The sequence below is a fragment of the Pseudomyrmex gracilis genome, unplaced genomic scaffold, assembly GCF_002006095.1.
Source record: "Pseudomyrmex gracilis isolate BER0280 unplaced genomic scaffold, ASM200609v1 scaffold_2508, whole genome shotgun sequence".
NCBI classification, from domain to species: Eukaryota; Metazoa; Arthropoda; class Insecta; order Hymenoptera; family Formicidae; genus Pseudomyrmex; species Pseudomyrmex gracilis.
The window spans coordinates 3292-8485 of record NW_018023092.1 but is presented as its reverse complement, the minus strand read 5'-3'; the positions used below and the strand labels follow the sequence as shown (position 1 = coordinate 8485).

Genomic DNA, 5194 nt, shown 5'->3' with positions numbered 1-5194 from the left:
ATATATATATATATATATATATATATATATATATATATAGTTTACAATCACTACGTCAAATGATTTATTTCAGAGACTTCCAACTGATTACGTGACTGCATAGAGATCTTATGACGCAAACCATACACCGTGCGCAAGTTGAAAGGCTCTGATTTATTTGTATTAATGAAAAGAAAAAATATATATGATTTAATCAAATAATCATTAATCTTTTACGATCAGCATAATAAAATGTAAAATATCGAAATCACGGTAATTTTTCATTTTCGCTACTCTATCATCTTTATTTTTATAATAGTGTTAAAACTGTGTAGTTCAGTATTCAAACAGTTTTTAACATTTTTAAAATTTATATATATATAAACATGGTTTAATAATCTTTTTAATATATTGTTTTTTTTCATGCTGCACAAATGACACGATTTATATTAATACTTTTATATATGTAAAACAGAATATATATATATATATATATATATATTCTGTCATATATATATACATATAAACATATATATATATATACATATATATATGTATATGTTTATATATATATATAATATTAAAAAGATTATTAAACCGTGTTTAAAATTCATGTATAGGTGTAAAGAAAACATATATAGAAAAACAAAGAAAAATTAAATGCGTTTAATTCAGCAACCTGTTAGAAAAAGCCGTGCCGGCAGAGTTGACACGGCCCTGAACAATTGCGCATTGCACGCATGTTGACGGTTGCACACGCCGCGCTTTGCGCTCGTCAAACCGCTCGGAACCAAGCCCGGATCATAGTGGGGACCGATCGATAAATTCAGTGTTGGGCGTTATATCGGCAAGTTAGTCGATCCTCAGCATTATCTGACTGTTCGAGCTTTGACAAGCCAGCCAAAACCAGTTAAGATGCCGGGACCAGGATGTGACAAGTGCAAAGGTAAGTATATTCATATATATATATATATATATATAAACATATATCATGACGCTTTATTGGACATTTAATAGACGATTTAACATGACGTTTCCTCAATTGTCATTCTGACACAACTGCGCCAATTACTAACTGCGTTTAAATAAATAAAGTTAGCTTTATTTCTTAAATCTCAAGTAAACAGCAGTATATATAGCTGATAAAGTAAATTTAATCAGTTATACTGATAAAAATTGTTGCGCTCTTAAGATCTCTTATTTTAGATAATTTTGTATTTCCAAGTATATGTATACATATACATACATATAGTATGTATACATGCATATACGTATATATATTGTTTAGTTTTTTAAATTGTTTATACATGTTATATAATATACATACTTTATTACATATATATATATATATATTTTTTTTTTTTTTCTATAGTCACTTTTATACACACATACATTGCGTGTATATATATATACGTTGTAATATATATACCATACTTTTTTATGTATATTGCAGACAAATGTCAGGATGGTTGCAAGTGTGGTGATAACTGCGGATGCTGCGACTCTGGATGCAAAGGTAATGTTAAAAGTTAAAAGACACATTTTAATTGATTGCACCATTTATTTATTATTTTTCTTCTCATTATCTATCTGTACTACTATTCTCACACAGTCAATAATATTGTCAGTAACCGTCATTAATATATTAATATTGATACCATTGATATATTATTAAATCTGCTATAGCTGTTACCAACAGAATTGTAAATATAAATCGCGAGCATAATACANATCTTATATGATCAGTAATTATATTACAATTAGTATTCTATATTTGTTGCTATGGTCTGTATTAAGGTCGGTATAAAGACATATTTCAAAACACTGTTTGCTCCGAGCAGAATATATCGAGTGTATATCTCCGAGAATAAATTACTTTATTCTATCTTTTGTTTTCGTACAATGACCGGCTGTTATCGTCGGTTCGTTGTACCGCTTAGCACGGTACATCACGGCAATTCCGCTTGTAGTGTGATTTTGTTGTAAGCGCAACTCGGTTCTCGGAGCTGTAATTCTTGGTTAGTCCATTATTACGAGTACGTAATGAAAGGAGAAACAATTTCCTGAAACACACTTTTTCTCTTTCATTTAGATTTTCTTATACTCTTATACGAAATTGTTTTTTATTTTGAAAGTTGTGTTTTACAATTAAATTTTACAATAAGATTTCATCATTAGTAAATTCCTATAAACAAAAAATACATATATATATAGAATGTAAAATTGTGTATATAAATCTTCTGTTCTTTATAAAATAATGTTATACAACTATCGTTAATCCTTCATGGCTAGACCAAATCTGAGACCTACGATTTTAGATCAAATATCTCCGCGAAAAATCAGTATTTTAAAAATTTTATTTCTTTGACTCAACAGTTTGAACGATTTTGTGTCGATAAAAATAAACAAAGTGAAAAAATCTCTAGTAATTTCGGAGATATAAGCATTTAAAAGAACTAATGTTTTCTAGAAATGATGCGCAATTTTTGAGTCAGTCTAGGAGACACACGTCTGGTCTTGAAGGGTTAAATTTGATTTTTTATCAATTTAAGAGGATAAGTAAATTATAATTTTTTATGTTCACAGACCAATGTGGCTGTAAAACGGGCGGACAATGTACGTGCAAGCCTTGCTCTTGTTAATTGGTAACCGTAACAAGGACATATCGTATAATATCTCTATTAAATGATACAATATAAAATTATATACTGAATGAAGTTCAATATGTGGAAAAACAAAACAAAAAAAAATTGGAAAACTTATATTAATGGGTTAACTTTTATGCTTAATGTGAAATAATTTCCACTATTATACGCTTTTTACTAGAAATATAAACAACTAATAAATAATTAATTCTAAAACTTTAGAGATACGTTGTTTTATTTACTGCACACTTTCTACTTTTCTTATCCTTTCATAATTTAATAGTAGACATAAGAAACCNAATGGCATATAGGGTAAAGGAGAGAAGAAAAATAATCATTATATATTCATCGACTAGTTTAAAGAGCCCGAGATGATTCTCAGTTTATTACTAATTGTTAATCATTATATACTTTAAGATGACTTTAAGATATGTATTTAACACTTTTATGTCATAGGATTTACTGTCATTTCAATTCACTCAAGTGTACACATGCACTATAAGTGATTTATCATGTTTTGTCAATTTATTACATATTTTGTCGGTATAAATTTAAACTTTCTACAATTTTATATTTCCTAATATGAGACACGCAGTCGCTCTTAATATGAGGTATTTTATATTAAGAACTGTCAAGTCCTTTATTCAAGTTCTTTATTTGATGTATTAATAAGTTTTTAGTAATCATATTTTCAGATGAAGGCAAAAAAGAGGCAATCGTGGTCTCACAATTAATTAAAGGCTGTTAAGGCAGTAAGAAGCAAAAAAATGAAATATTCAAAAGCATCTAAACAAATAAATAATAAAAGGCCATACAAGTCTGATACAAAGTCTTAGTGTATATTAAACATTTATTGATATATTTGGAAGTTATAACAGACGTTTCAATCCTATCTTGGGATCTTCCTCAGTATTTAAATCTATATATACAATAGAATTAGATAATATATATATGGAAGTCTCACTTAGAAAAACAATAGAGTTGTTTGCTTACCGTAAAATATTAAAATATTAAACAAAAATATTAAACAAAATTAAATAGTCAAATTGCACAATAATCAAGAAATATGGACAGTTGTTATGATGTTTAAAAGTTGTCAAAAGGTAAAATTATATCACAAGTCACTGTCTGTTGTCAACACCTCTAATGTTAAACCACATTCCGAACAGATACATGAGATCGACAAAAGGGGCAAAAAATAGAGGTTTTTTGAGATCACTCTTTGTAATTTGACATGGTTTAAGACATTTCACGCAAAGCTATTTTTATAGTTTTCTAATATTTTCTTTTGTAACGATGTGTATAAACGTCCTAGTTTTACTTAGCGCTACTTTCTGATATCATTTTTTTGTAGAAAAAGAGGTTTTATGTAGTACAATAATATCCCAGCAAACACAGATATATAACAGCAACATTGTCGTAATAAAACAAATTGTAACAATATAACATGGTCGTAATATAACATCGACGTTGCATGTAACATCCATGTTAGTTGTAATTTCCTACTTATTGTATATTGCAGAGTTATATAATATGAATATAATATGTAAGTAGAATGTAATATAATTGTTATATAGTTACAGAAATGTTACATGAAAGTTATAATGTCATTACCAGCTAATAACAAGCAATATAATAGATATATAACATAATTATATTATAATTATAAAACAAAGTTATATAAAATCGATGTTAATAGAGTATAACAGCTGTTATATTACGTATATTACGCTGTTACTTCTATTATATAGCAGTTATATTCTGTGTTTGCTGGAATAGTAATACTTTTTCTAGAGATACAAGTTGCGTGTGTATTTGGCGCCTTTTTTACCTTGTTTTGAAAAGGTAATTTTGTTCGGGATATCATAGATTTTTGTAGAATATGTTTTTGACAAACACTTCTTTTAATACAATACAATATATTTCTACATAATAACAATAATACATATAACAAAGTGTTGAAAGTATGTACTTGTATCTTTTTATGTGGATTTTAATTTTCTCTGATAATGTGTCAAGATTTATTTAAAATCGATACGTCAGTGATATGTAACTTAATTGTTTGTGTCTTATTCTTAATTATTCTTTTTGTACATATATATATATTTTTCTTGTTCACTATAATAAATATATATTAATAACAATAATAAATAATAGATACTTTATGAATGTTTTTAACTTATAATTGTGTCAGCGTATTGTGTCAGCCAAAACACAGAAACGGTGTTGAAAAATCGAACCAGTTAGCACCGAGGTGATGGAGATGTGTACACAAGCGAGTACTGTCGTCCGTGTGCATTCAGCTACGGAAGAGTACAAACACTATGTTCCATCTTCTTTCTACTAAGTCGGCTAATAAGGGAGACACGGAAGCACGTTCACGTTGCGTTTTATTACATCAATAATATTTTTCCAATTCTTATAATTTTTCCAAGACTGTAAACGTGAATGTGCTTCCGTATTTTTCTTAATTATATAGTCAACTCTGTGAAACGGAGACGGAACATAGTATGTTTGCACTTTCCGTAGCCGAGACGCGCACACGGACGATAGTTCTCGCTTGTGTGCGT

The 5194-nt window shown here is 28.4% G+C and overlaps 1 protein-coding gene across 2 annotated transcripts in view; it reads left to right on the top strand.

Moving 5' to 3' along the window:
- LOC109862848 overlaps positions 1-2845 on the top strand; it is a 9851-nt gene extending 7006 nt beyond the window's left edge. The window contains exons 6-9 of one of the 2 annotated variants that reach the window (XR_002251224.1): positions 74-252; positions 655-925; positions 1433-1495; positions 2566-2845. The gene's annotated coding sequence lies outside the window, so the exon portion shown is untranslated. Of the gene's footprint in view, positions 1-73; positions 253-599; positions 926-1432; positions 1496-2565 lie in introns of both variants that reach the window. The other variant, XR_002251223.1, reaches the window with a different exon arrangement.
- Positions 2846-5194: the final 2349 nt, after the last annotated feature.